Source organism: Rhineura floridana, chromosome 18 (genome assembly GCF_030035675.1).
Source record: "Rhineura floridana isolate rRhiFlo1 chromosome 18, rRhiFlo1.hap2, whole genome shotgun sequence".
In the NCBI taxonomy this organism is placed as follows: Eukaryota; Metazoa; Chordata; class Lepidosauria; order Squamata; family Rhineuridae; genus Rhineura; species Rhineura floridana.
Genome location: NC_084497.1, coordinates 7,878,388 through 7,890,375, shown reverse-complemented (window position 1 = coordinate 7,890,375; position 11,988 = coordinate 7,878,388). Strand labels below are relative to the sequence as shown.

At 45.7% G+C, this 11,988-nt stretch overlaps 1 pseudogene; it reads left to right on the top strand.

The window, feature by feature from the left end:
- LOC133372774 (fibrillin-2-like) overlaps window positions 1-11,988 on the top strand; it is a 31,069-nt pseudogene that overhangs the window by 1,413 nt on the left and 17,668 nt on the right.

Here is an 11,988-nt window from a genome sequence, read left to right as displayed (position 1 = left end):
TAATCAGAGAGGGTAACTCTGCTTGTTGTCTCGGTGCCCCAGACCTGGACGAATGCTCCACGAAGCAGCACAACTGCCGGTTCCTCTGTGTGAACGTCATTGGGGGCTTCAACTGCAAGTGCCCCCCTGGATTCACCCAGGACCATTCTTCCTGTATTGGTGAGTTTTATCTTGTAATTTTATTTACTCTTGCCTTTATATCCCACCTTTCCTTCGAGGAGCGCAAGATGGAGCTCATGGTTCTCCTCCCTCTTGACAACCCTGCGAGATAGGTTAGGCTGAGAGTTGGCGACTGGCCCGAGGTCACCCAGCCAGTGAGCTTCATGCATGAGTGGGGATTTGAACCCTGCTGTTCTGGGACACTCTAACCACTGCACACAGAGTTCCCTGGTGTCCACCCAAAGGTGAGGGTTACCCACCAGCTCACAAAGAACACATTTCTTGAATTGTAAGCATTCTATACTTTTAACTGTGTACCCACACAAATCACTGGTACCCAATGAGAAACCACGGTCAACATTAGCCATAGTTAACGTCATTAGCCATAGTTAAAACTATAGTTAAAACATAGTCTGCATTGGGCAGATGATAGTTTAAACCTTGGTTCATTACTTCACAAGGCGAAGTCTTGAGAGCAGTACAGATGTTTTGCTGCTCTTCGCTCTGTAACTTTTGGGCAGTGACTGCTCCTTAACCATAGTTGAGGAGGTTCATAGGTAACACTAAGGTATGGTTAACATTAACTGAGGCTTATAAGGCAGTTGGTCAACGAGCTGCCTTTAACCATAGTTGATAAGCCATACTACAGCTGCTGACTGGGCTCACCCAGAATGCTAAGCCGTGGTTTAATAAACCATAGTTTAATTAACCATGGTTTAGCATTGTGCAAACCAGGCCACTGGATCAAAACATTCTTGTCCCCTGCAAGTTGCTTTCTGCCTCTGTGCATTTCCTAGATGCCCTTTACAAGGGTAATTACATATCTGGGTCCCTATTTGGGGGGGAGAGACAGTGTGGTGTAGTGGTTAGAGTGTCAGGCCTGGGACCTGAGAGAGACCAGGGTTCAAATCCCCGCCCAGCCATGAAGCTCACTGGATGACCTTGGGGGTCTGTCACTGTCTCTCAGCCCAACCTACCTAACGGGGTTGTTGTGAGGGGGTGAACCACGTTGTGTGGCACTTTGAGGTCCTTGGAGGAAAGGTAGGATAAAAGTGTCAATCGACAAAAAATAAACTTGAGGTGTCTGATCTTGGGTGGAAAAGCAGCCAGTGGGGTGGAGGTAGAATAATCCTTTCTGCAAGCCTTCTCGGTAGAGACCTTTATTCCAGTCTGCATCCGTGTTGGAATTGTTTTTGGAGATGTTTTTAAAGTTGTATTTTTAACACGTTTTGAAGACGTTTTGTTTTCAAGATAGTGTTTAGGATGTGATGTTTAAGATGTTTCAGAGATGATTTTTTAGTGCCCTGTCTCCTGTTTGCCACCCAGGGCTCCCTCTGAGAGCAGGGGCGGGATATAAATTTAATAAATACATAGTGATAAATAAATGGCTGATCTGATTTGGCCTGAGGATAATCCGTTCTGGTCACGCCAACACCGTGGCTGTTGAACTGTGTTGCAGCAGAGGGTTGTGTGTGTATAAGAGGGTGTGTGTCTGTGTGTTTCGTGAGAACTCTCTACCGTTTCCCCCCTCTTCCTGCAGATAACAACGAATGCACCGCCCAGCCAACCTTGTGTGGGGTCAAAGGGCAATGTCTAAACACCCCCGGGAGCTATAACTGTGAGTGTCAAAAAGGGGTTGCCCTCGACATCTCTGGGAGCAGTTGTGAAGGTAGGTGCGCACACCAGGGAGGTAATGGAGGTCTAAAATCACATGACAGTCGTGCAAAAAAAATAAAAGGTGTGTTGGATCTGAAGGTTCCCTCTGTGCTAATTCTACCCAAATTCCAAGGTGCGCAAAGAGAATTCCACGCTAGGGATTGGAAGGATCGGGAGGGAAAATAAACTGGCCGATATTTCTCACGCCTTTTTAGAAAGCTGTCGTTGGAATGCTGCAGAGGTTTCCAAACTGTGGTCTGTGTCCAGGTGGCCCGCAGCATGCCTGTGCGGTTGTGGCTGAAGACAGGAGTCCATCACATTGGATAGTCACAGCGATGTTTAATTGTATTTTCGTTGCTTTTTATGTTTCATTCCACGGTGTTACAGTTTGAATTCTAAGGAGCTGCCGTTGCCGCAACAGGCGGAAAAGTCATTCGGTGGTTGGTAGAGAACCTCAGCAATTCCCACGGGGGGTGGAATTTGGGAGCTGCTGATCTAGGCAAACCTTTTGCTTTTAGATTTAACACCTGCCACGTGGCTAATGTTTTTCCTTCCCCCTGTTTGGTGCACAGATGTGGACGAATGTGACGGGACCCACCGGTGCCAACATGGATGCCAGAATGTGCTGGGCGGGTATCGTTGTGGCTGCCCGCAGGGCTACGTCCAGCATTATCAGTGGAACCAGTGTGTGGGTAAGTGAATCGCTGGGGCGCGGCTAAGGTAATTTTAAGAGGCTCGAAGCGACTGTTGTGCATGTCGAAGGCCTGTGGTTCGATGCTCGCCAGCTCTGGGCTAGGACTGCGAGAAACACAGGCCCAGCCCACCTGAAAGCAGTGTAGCTATGGCTAACTAGATACTGGGGGAGCACAGCGAGGGGGGCACTGCCTGCAAACCCTACTTGTCAGATTCCAGAGGCTTCTGGCTTGTCACTGTCAGAGACCAGGGCCTTTCTTGCGTTCTTAATGTATGGAGTCTTCCACAATGCATCGTCTTGCAGAGCGAGGGTGAATTAGGAATGCTGCAGTGTGCACAGAGCTGTGGGTGTCGGTCAGGAATCAATGCTCATACCCCCCCCTCCCCATGTGAGCATTTGGCGAACCGACAGCCTCCCTGCTTCGTGGGGAAAGGGCATGGCTCAGAGGTAGAGCCCTCTGTCTTGCAGGCAGAAGGCCCCAGGCTCAGTCCTTGGCTGCATCTCCAGGTAGGGCTGGGAGAGGCTCCCTGCTTGAAACCTTGGAGAGCCGCTGCCAGTCAGTGTAGACAATACTGAGCTAGACAGACTAGTGGCCTGACTCAATGTAAGGTGGCTTCTTACGCCCCCTTCCCTTTTATTTATTAAAAGTATGACAATATATTATAATTATGTATTTATTACATTTACATCCTGCCCTTCCTCCCCGAAGGAGCCCCAACAAACACTCTAAAACATCTTCAAAAAAGCAGGCTTGAGAGTATATTAAAACATCTTTTGACTGCAGACGAGAACAAATGCTCTAGCCTGCGGCCTGTGGCTCGGCTTCGTGCTACAACACTCTGGGGAGCTTCAAATGCATCTGCCTGTCCGGCTTCGACTTCGACCGAGCCTTCGGGGGCTGCCAGGACGTGAACGAGTGCGCGGCCGGTGGAAGCCCCTGCAACTACAGCTGCTCAAACACGGAAGGAGGTTACTTGTGCGGATGCCCAACCGGATATTCTCGGGCAGGCCAAGGGTACGTGCGCCGAGCTCAGTCTGCCCACAGCTAGTCTGCACCTGTTGGCCTTCTACTCATAACCCTTCTAGGGGGCTGCCCCTGTCTCCCAGCTTCCTCCTCCTCCTCTTTAATTTCAGTGCCCCTTGTAGACCTTAGCAGGGACTCGGAGGATGAAGACAAAATGCAATGGGTTGGCTCTGCCTCTCGTTGCCTCCAGCCTTGCCTCCTGTTGGGCTGCCGCTCGAGAATTTTGCTGTTGTTGGAATGTGCTTTCGAGTCGATTATGAACCACCCTGTTCAGATCCTGTAAGTTCAGGTCTGTGGCTTCCTTGATGGAATCAAGCCATCTCTTGTTTGGCCTTCCTCTATTTCTACTCCCTTCTTTTTTTCCCACCGTTATTGTCTTCTCTAGTGAATCGTGTCTTCTCATGATGTGTCCAAAGTAGGATGACCTCAGTTTCATCATTTTAGCTTCTAGCGATAGTTCTGGTTTAATTTGTTCTAACACCCCATTATTCTTCTTCTTCTAACACTCTAGAGATGGGCCTACAAACAGGAGTGTTTTCTTCTCTTACAGAGGGAGTTTGACTTCTTACCATCTTTGGGTCCCCAACAGGGATGGGCCTTGGCATTTTTTGCAGCGGTTCCACGTCATTTTTGCAGACACTCTGTCATCGGTTGATCAAAAGTCAATTGTTCATTCCATCCTGGGTTTAAGCAGGTTTTTTTAAAAATTTAAACACACACATACACACACAAGAGTCAAATTTAAATTGTAAACATTTTGTATATCTTTCACTAAAAATTTCCAGGTCTGGATTCCAGTTCCCAGCAGCCAGCAGGTCCAATGGGCAGGCACAATGGGAGTTGTAGTCCAGCAACAGCTGGAGGGCCAAGGATTCCTCGCTGGTTTCATTGGTATTGATTTAGTTTACATTGGTTGCCATCCCCTTCGTTTCAGATTCGCTTCCATGTTATGTTAGGAGAAGATAGGGGAAGATGGGAGATAGGAGAAAGCAGGAGAAGACAGGAGAAGATAGGATTCTGTCTCCTATCTTCTTCCGTCTCCTATCTTGTCCTGTCTTCTCCTTCTTTCTCCAATCTTGTCCTGTCTTCTCCCTTCTCCTATCTTCTCCTTCTTTCTCTTCTCTTGACCTATCGTCCTTCTATCTCCTATCTTCTCCAATGTCCTGTCTTCTCCTTTCTCCTCTCTTCACTGATCTTGTGCTATCTTCTCCTATCTTCTTCTCCTATCTTCTCCTTCTTTCTCCTATCTTGTCCTATCGTCTCCATCTTGTCCAACTTCTCCTCCTTCTATCTCCTATGTCCTCTCTTGTCCTATCTTCTCAATTCTCCTTCTATCTCCTTTCTTGTCCTATTTTCTCCTATCTCATCCTATCTTGCAAATTCTCCTTCTGTCTTGTCCCATCTTCTCCTGCCTGGAGATGCCACTGGGGACTGAACCTGGGACCTTCTGCAAGCACGGCAGATACTCTGTATCACCCAGCTATGGCCTTCCATTGAGATCCCTGCATTGATGGTGCCAGCCATGTATCTCTTGCAAGGGAATTTCACAAGGTAAGAGCCCTTTCTTTTTCCTTTGCTTCCCCTATCTTCTCCTTCTATCTCCTATCTTGTCCTATCTTCTCATTATCATTATCATTACCATTATCATTATTATTATTATTATAGTTTAATTCTACCCTGCCTATTGGCCAAAAGGCCCTCAAGGCAGCTTACAAAAAAAATAGACACAAGTATAGAAATACATCAGTGAAAGCGATACACTTTACAAAAATTAAATAACATTACTTAAGAAACAGCAATTACAACTTATGCCCCTGTAGATGTTGCTGGACTGGATGGGATGCACTGTCACCTGTTCCCACAAATAGAACCTGAGAGACAGCGAAAAGTCACCTATGCCACGAATAACATCAGAAGTAGATAGTACAAAATCGTTGTGGTTGTTAGGAGGTGCTGGCATATTTAGTTGGATTATGAAAAGTTGCAACTGCACGGCTTCTTCCTGGAATCTTCTCTAGACCGACGTGCATTGCTTTCGTGCTGGGAGTCTTTTGAGAGCGATTGAGATCCTGGGATTGATTGCACCAGTCATGTATCTCTCGCGAGGGAATTTCAGAAGGTAGAAGCTCTTTTACCTTTGGTTCCCCTGTCTTTTCCTTCTATCTCCTATCTTCTTTGATCTTCTCCTATCATCTTGTTCTATCTCCGATCTCCTATCTTCTCCGATGTTCTCCTCAGTTCTCCTATCTTTTCTTTCTCCTATCTTCTTTTCTCTCTTTTAGCTGGTCCTTCTGGCTTCTAGGTGGTCCTTCTGGCTTCTAGCTTCTAGCTGGTCCTTCTGGCTCCTAGCTCCTAGCTGGTCCGTCTGGCTTTTAGCTCCTAGCTTCTAGCTGGTCCGTCTGGCTTTTAGCTCCTAGCTCCTAGCTGGTCCGTCTGGCTTTTAGCTCCTAGCTTCTAGCTGGTCCGTCTGGCTTTTAGCTCCTAGCTTCTAGCTGGTCCGTCTGGCTTTTAGCTCCTAGCTTCTAGCTGGTCCGTCTGGCTTTTAGCTCCTAGCTTCTAGCTGGTCCGTCTGGCTTTTAGCTCCTAGCTTCTAGCTGGTCCGTCTGGCTTTTAGCTCCTAGCTTCTAGCTGGTCCGTCTGGCTTTTAGCTCCTAGCTTCTAGCTGGTCCGTCTGGCTTTTAGCTCCTAGCTTCTAGCTGGTCCGTCTGGCTTTTAGCTCCTAGCTCCTAGCTGGTCCGTCTGGCTTTTAGCTCCTAGCTCCTAGCTGGTCCGTCTGGCTTTTAGCTCCTAGCTGGTTCTGGCTTGTTGTCCTTCTGTCTGCTATCTTCCCTCTTCTGTCTTGTCTTTCCATCTCCTATCTTCTCCTATCTTGTACTGTCTTCTCCTTCTACCATCTCCTTCCGTCTCCTGTCTTCTCATTATTATCATAGTCTGTTTCTACCCTGCCTTTTGGGCAAAAGGCCCTCAAGGCGGCTTACAAAAAAAATAGACACGTATAGAGATACATCAATGAAAGCAATACGATTTAGATGGTACAAAATCGTTGAAGTTGTCAGGAGCTGCTGGCACTTTTAGTTGGATTATGAAAAGTTGCAACAGCATGGCTTGTTCCTGAAATGTTCTCTGTAAGACCAGCATGCATTGCTTTCCTGCCGGGAGTCTTCTGAGAGTGATTGAGATGCGGGGATGGATTGCGCCAGCCATATGTCTCTCGCAAGGCAATTTCACAAGGTAGGAGCCCTTTTTCCTTCGGTTCCCGTCTTTCCCATCTATCTCTGATCTTCTTCTATCTCCTATCTTGTCTTAACGTCTTCTATCTCCAACCTTTTTGATGTTCTCCTATCTTCAGCTATCTTGTCTGATCTTCTCCTATCATCTTGTTCCATCTCTGATCTCCTATCCTGTCCTATCTTCTGCTTCTACTTCTTTCTCTGATCTTGTCCTATCTCCTTTCTCTCGCTTCTCGCTACTAGCAGGTCCTTCTAGCTTCTACTATCCTGTACTGTGTTTTCTTTTTGTCTGCTGCCTTGTCCTATCTTCTCCTTCTATCTGGTATCTTTTGTTATCGTCTCCTGTCTTCTCCTCTGTTCTCCTTTCTCTTCTCGCTTCTAGCTGGTCCTTCTGGCTTCTAGCTGGTCCTTCTAGCCTACTGTCTCGTCCTGTGTTGTCCTTCTATCTCCTATCTCATCCTATCTTCTTCTGCTCCTCCTTTCTCCTATCTTGCCCTATCTTGTCGTATCTTCTGCTATCTTTCCCATCTATCTCCTATCATGTGCTATCGTCCTATCTTGTCCTGTCTTGTCCTGTCTTCTACCTTCTCATATCTTCTCCTATCATCTTGTTCTATCTCCTATCTTGTCCTTTTATCCCATGTTGTGCTATCTTCTACTTCTATCTCCTATCTCGTGCTATCTTCTTCTATCTGCTACGTTCTCCTTCTATCTCCCAGCTTCTGCTATGTTCTCCTGTCTCCTAACTTGTCTTTCTATCCTATCTTGTCCTTTTATCCCATGTTGTGCTATCTTCTACTTCTATCTCCTATCTGCTCTTGTCCGCTATGTTCTCCTATATTGTCCTGTTTTCTGCTGTCTTCTACCTTCTCATATCTTGCCCTATCTTCTCCTATCATCTTGTTCTATCTCCTATCTTGTCCTACTTTCTCGTAACTTCTGCTATCTCTTATCTTTTCCTTCTATCTCCTGGCTTGTCCTATATTCTGCTATATTGCCCTATCTTCTCCTTTCTCTCTTTTTGCTGGTCTTTCTAGCTTCTAGACTGTAGCTGGCCCTTCTGGGTTCTAGCTGGCCCTTATGGCTTCTACTGTCTTGTATTATTTTCTCCCTCTTTTGCCTGTCTTGCCCTATCTTCCTTTTCTATCTTCTTTTCACCTCTCTTGTGCTGTCTTCTCCTTTTTCCAATCTTCTCTCCTCCGATCTTCTATCTTGTTGTATGTTCCCCTATATTCCCCGTCCATCTGCTATCTTGTGCTATCCTATCTCCTGTCGTTTGCTCTGTTCTCCTATATTGTCCTGTCCTCCTTGTATCTCCTATATGTGCTATCTTCTCCTTTCTCTTCCTTCTATCCTACTTTGTCCTTTTGTCGTATCTTGTGCTATGTTCTCATTCTCTCTTGTCTTGTCCTATTTCCTGTCGTTTCCTATGTTTATATTGTGCTATCCTCTGTCTTCTCCCTGCTAGCTGGTCCTTCTAGCCTACTGTCCTGTGTTGTCCTTCTATCTCCTATCTTCCCCATCTATCTCCTCTCTTCGCCTACCGCAGCTGGGAGATAGAAGGTAGGAGATAGCAGATAGACGGGGAAGATAGGCGATAGAACAAGATGATAGAAGGTAGAAGACAGGACAAGAGAGGAGATAGCACATGATGGGGAAGGTAGGAGGAGGATAGGAAATAGGACAAGAGAAGATAGATGAAGAAGAGAGGATGAGCAGACAGAAGCCAGAAGGACCAGCGAGAACCTCTCAGGACCAGAGACAAGAGAAGGCAGGAGAAGATAGTGCATATAGGAGCATATAGGACAAGATAGCAGAAATAAAGAAGGAAGATAGGATAAGAGATACAAGGAGGATAGGACAATATAGGAGAACATAGCAAACAATAGGAGATACAAGGACAAGATAGGAGAAGCTGGGACATAGCACAAGATAGCAGATAGACAGGGAAGATAGGGTAAGGTAGAAGACAGGACAAGACAGGACGATAGCACATGATTGGAGATGGAAGGGGAAGGTAGGGCAAGATAGGAGAAGATCTGAGGGGAGAAGACAGGACAAGAAGGATATAAAAGGACACGAGAGGAGAAAAGAACATAGAAAGGGAAGATAGGGCAAGATATGCAAAAGAGGGAGAAAATAGGAGAAGACAGTAGAAGCCATAAGGGCCACCTACAACCCAGAAGGACTAGCTACAATCTAGAAGCTAGAAAGACCAGCGAAAAGAGAGAAAGGAGAAGATACGGCAATATAGCAGAATATAGGAGAACATAAGAGATAGGAAAAGTTAGGAGAAAGTAGGAGATAGAACAAGATGATAGAAGATAGGAGGAGCTAGAAAGAGAAGATAGGACAAGATATGAGAAGGTAGACAGCAGAAGAGATGACATAGAAGGAGAAGATACGACAAGATAGGACAACACAGGAGAAGACAGTAGAAGCCGGAAGGACCAGAGACAAGAGAAGGAAGGAGAAGATAGTGCATACAGGAGAATATAGGACAAGATAGCAGAAATAAAGAAAGAAGATAGGATAAGAGATACAAGGAGGATAGGACAATATAGGAGAACATAGCAAACGATAGGAGATAGAAGGATAGCACAAGATAGGAGAAGACAGCACAAGAGAGGAGGAAAGAAGATAGAAAACGAAGATAGGGCAAGACAGGCAAAAGAGGGAGAAAATAGGACAAGACAGTAGAAGCCATAAGGGCCAGCTAGAACCCAGAAGGACCAGCTACAATCTAGAAGCTAGAAAGACCAGCGAAAAGAGAGAAAGGAGAAAGGGGAAGATAGGGCAATATAGCAGAAAGAAAGAGAAGATAGGACAAGAGAGAAATGAGAAGGAAGGAGAGGACAGGACAAGATAAGAGATACAAGGAGGATAGAACAATATAGAAGAACGTAGCGGACAGTAGGAGATAGAAGTAGAAGATAGCACAACATGGGATAAAAGGACAAGATAGGATAGAAAGACAAGTTAGGAGACAGGAGAACATAGCAGAAGCTGGGAGATAGAAGGAGAAGGTAGGAGATAGGAGCATAGCACAAGATAGCAGATAGACGGGGAAGAAAGGGCAAGATAGGAGATGGAGAAGGTAGGACAAAATAGGAGAACATAGCAAACGATAGCAGATATGAGAAGGGAGAAGACAGGACAACAGAGAAGATAGAAGGACAAGAGAGGACAAGAGAAGATAGATGAAGAAGATAGCATAAGATAGGAGAGAGAATGAGAAGGTAGCACAAGATAGGACAAAAGGACAAAGTAGGATAGAAAGACAAGATAGGAAAACCTAGGAGATAGAAGGAGGAGATAGGAGAAGCTACGAGAAGATAGAAGAGAGAAAGAGAAGATAAGACAAGGTAGCAGACAGAAGGAAAACAAAGTACAGGATAGTAGAAGCTAGAAAGACCAGCTAGAAGCTATAAGGACCAGACACAAGGGAGAGAAAGGAGAAAGGAGAAGACAGGACAAGATAGCACATGATACGAGATAGATGGGGAAGACAGGAGAAGATACGACAAGACAGGAGAAGAGGGGAGATACAAGGAGGATAGGGCAATCTAGAAGAACATAGCAAACGATAGGAGATAGGAGGACAAGATAGGACAAGAGAAGAGAGGAGAGAAGATAGGACAAGATAGGAGATAGAAGTAGAAGATAGCACAACATGGGATAAAAGGACAAGATAGGATAGAAAGACAAGTTAGGAGACAGAAGAACATAGGAGAAGCTGGGAGATAGAAGGAGAACGTAGCAGATAGACGGGGAAGACAGGGCAAGATAGGAGATGGAAGGAGAAGGTAGCACAACATGGGATAAAAGGACAAGATAGGAGATAGCAGAAGATAGGAGATGGAAGGAGAAGGTAGCACAACATGGGATAAAAGGAGAAGATAGGAGATAGAACAAGATGATAGGAGAAGATATGAGAAGCTAGAAGACAGGAGAAGACAGGACAAGAGAGGAGATAGCAGAAAGGACAAGATAGGACGATAGCACATGATAGATAGATGGAGAAGATAGGAGAAGATAGGAGATGAAAGATAGGGCAAGATAGGAGAAAGAAGGAGGAGCAGAAGAAGATAGGTCGAGATAGGAGACAGAAGGACAACACAGGATGAGACAGTAGGCTAGAAAGACCAGCTAGAAGCCAAAAGGACCAGCTAGAAGTGAGAAGAGACAGAAAGGAGAACAGAGGAGAAGACAGGAGACGATAGCACAGATAGAAAGAGAAGATAAGACAACATAGGGGAAAGAAGGAGAAGATAGGACAAGGCAGCAGACAAAAGGAAAACACAGTACAGGATAGTAGAAGCTAGAAGGACCTGCTAGTAGCGAGAAGCGAGAGAAAGGAGATAGGACAAGATCAGAGAAAGAAGTAGAAGCAGAAGATAGGACAGGATAGGAGATCAGAGATGGAACAAGATGATAGGAGAAGATCAGACAAGATAGCTGAAGATAGGAGAACATCAAAAAGGTTGGAGATAGAAGACGTTAAGACAAGATAGGAGATAGAAGAAGATCAGAGATAGACGGGAAAGACGGGAACCAAAGGAAAAAGGGCTCCTACCTTGTGAAATTGCCTTGCGAGAGACATATGGCTGGCGCAATCCATCCCCGCATCTCAATCACTCTCAGAAGACTCCCGGCAGGAAAGCAATGCATGCTGGTCTTACAGAGAACATTTCAGGAACAAGCCATGCTGTTGCAACTTTTCATAATCCAACTAAAAGTGCCAGCAGCTCCTGACAACTTCAACGATTTTGTACCATCTAAATTGTATTGCTTTCATTGATGTATCTCTATACGTGTCTATTTTTTTTGTAAGCCGCCTTGAGGGCCTTTTGCCCAAAAGGCAGGGTAGAAACAGACTATGATAATAATGAGAAGACAGGAGACGGAAGGAGACGGTAGAAGGAGAAGACAGTACAAGATAGGAGAAGATAGAAGATGGAAAGACAAGACAGAAGAGAGAAGATAGCAGACAGAAGGACAACAAGCCAGAACCAGCTAGGAGCTAAAAGCCAGACGGACCAGCTAGAAGCTAGGAGCTAAAAGCCAGACGGACCAGCTAGAAGCTAGGAGCTAAAAGCCAGACGGACCAGCTAGAAGCTAGGAGCTAAAAGCCAGACGGACCAGCTAGAAGCTAGGAGCTAAAAGCCAGCTAGAAGCTAGAAGCCAGAAGGACCAGCTAGAAGCTAGAAGCCAGAAGGACCAGC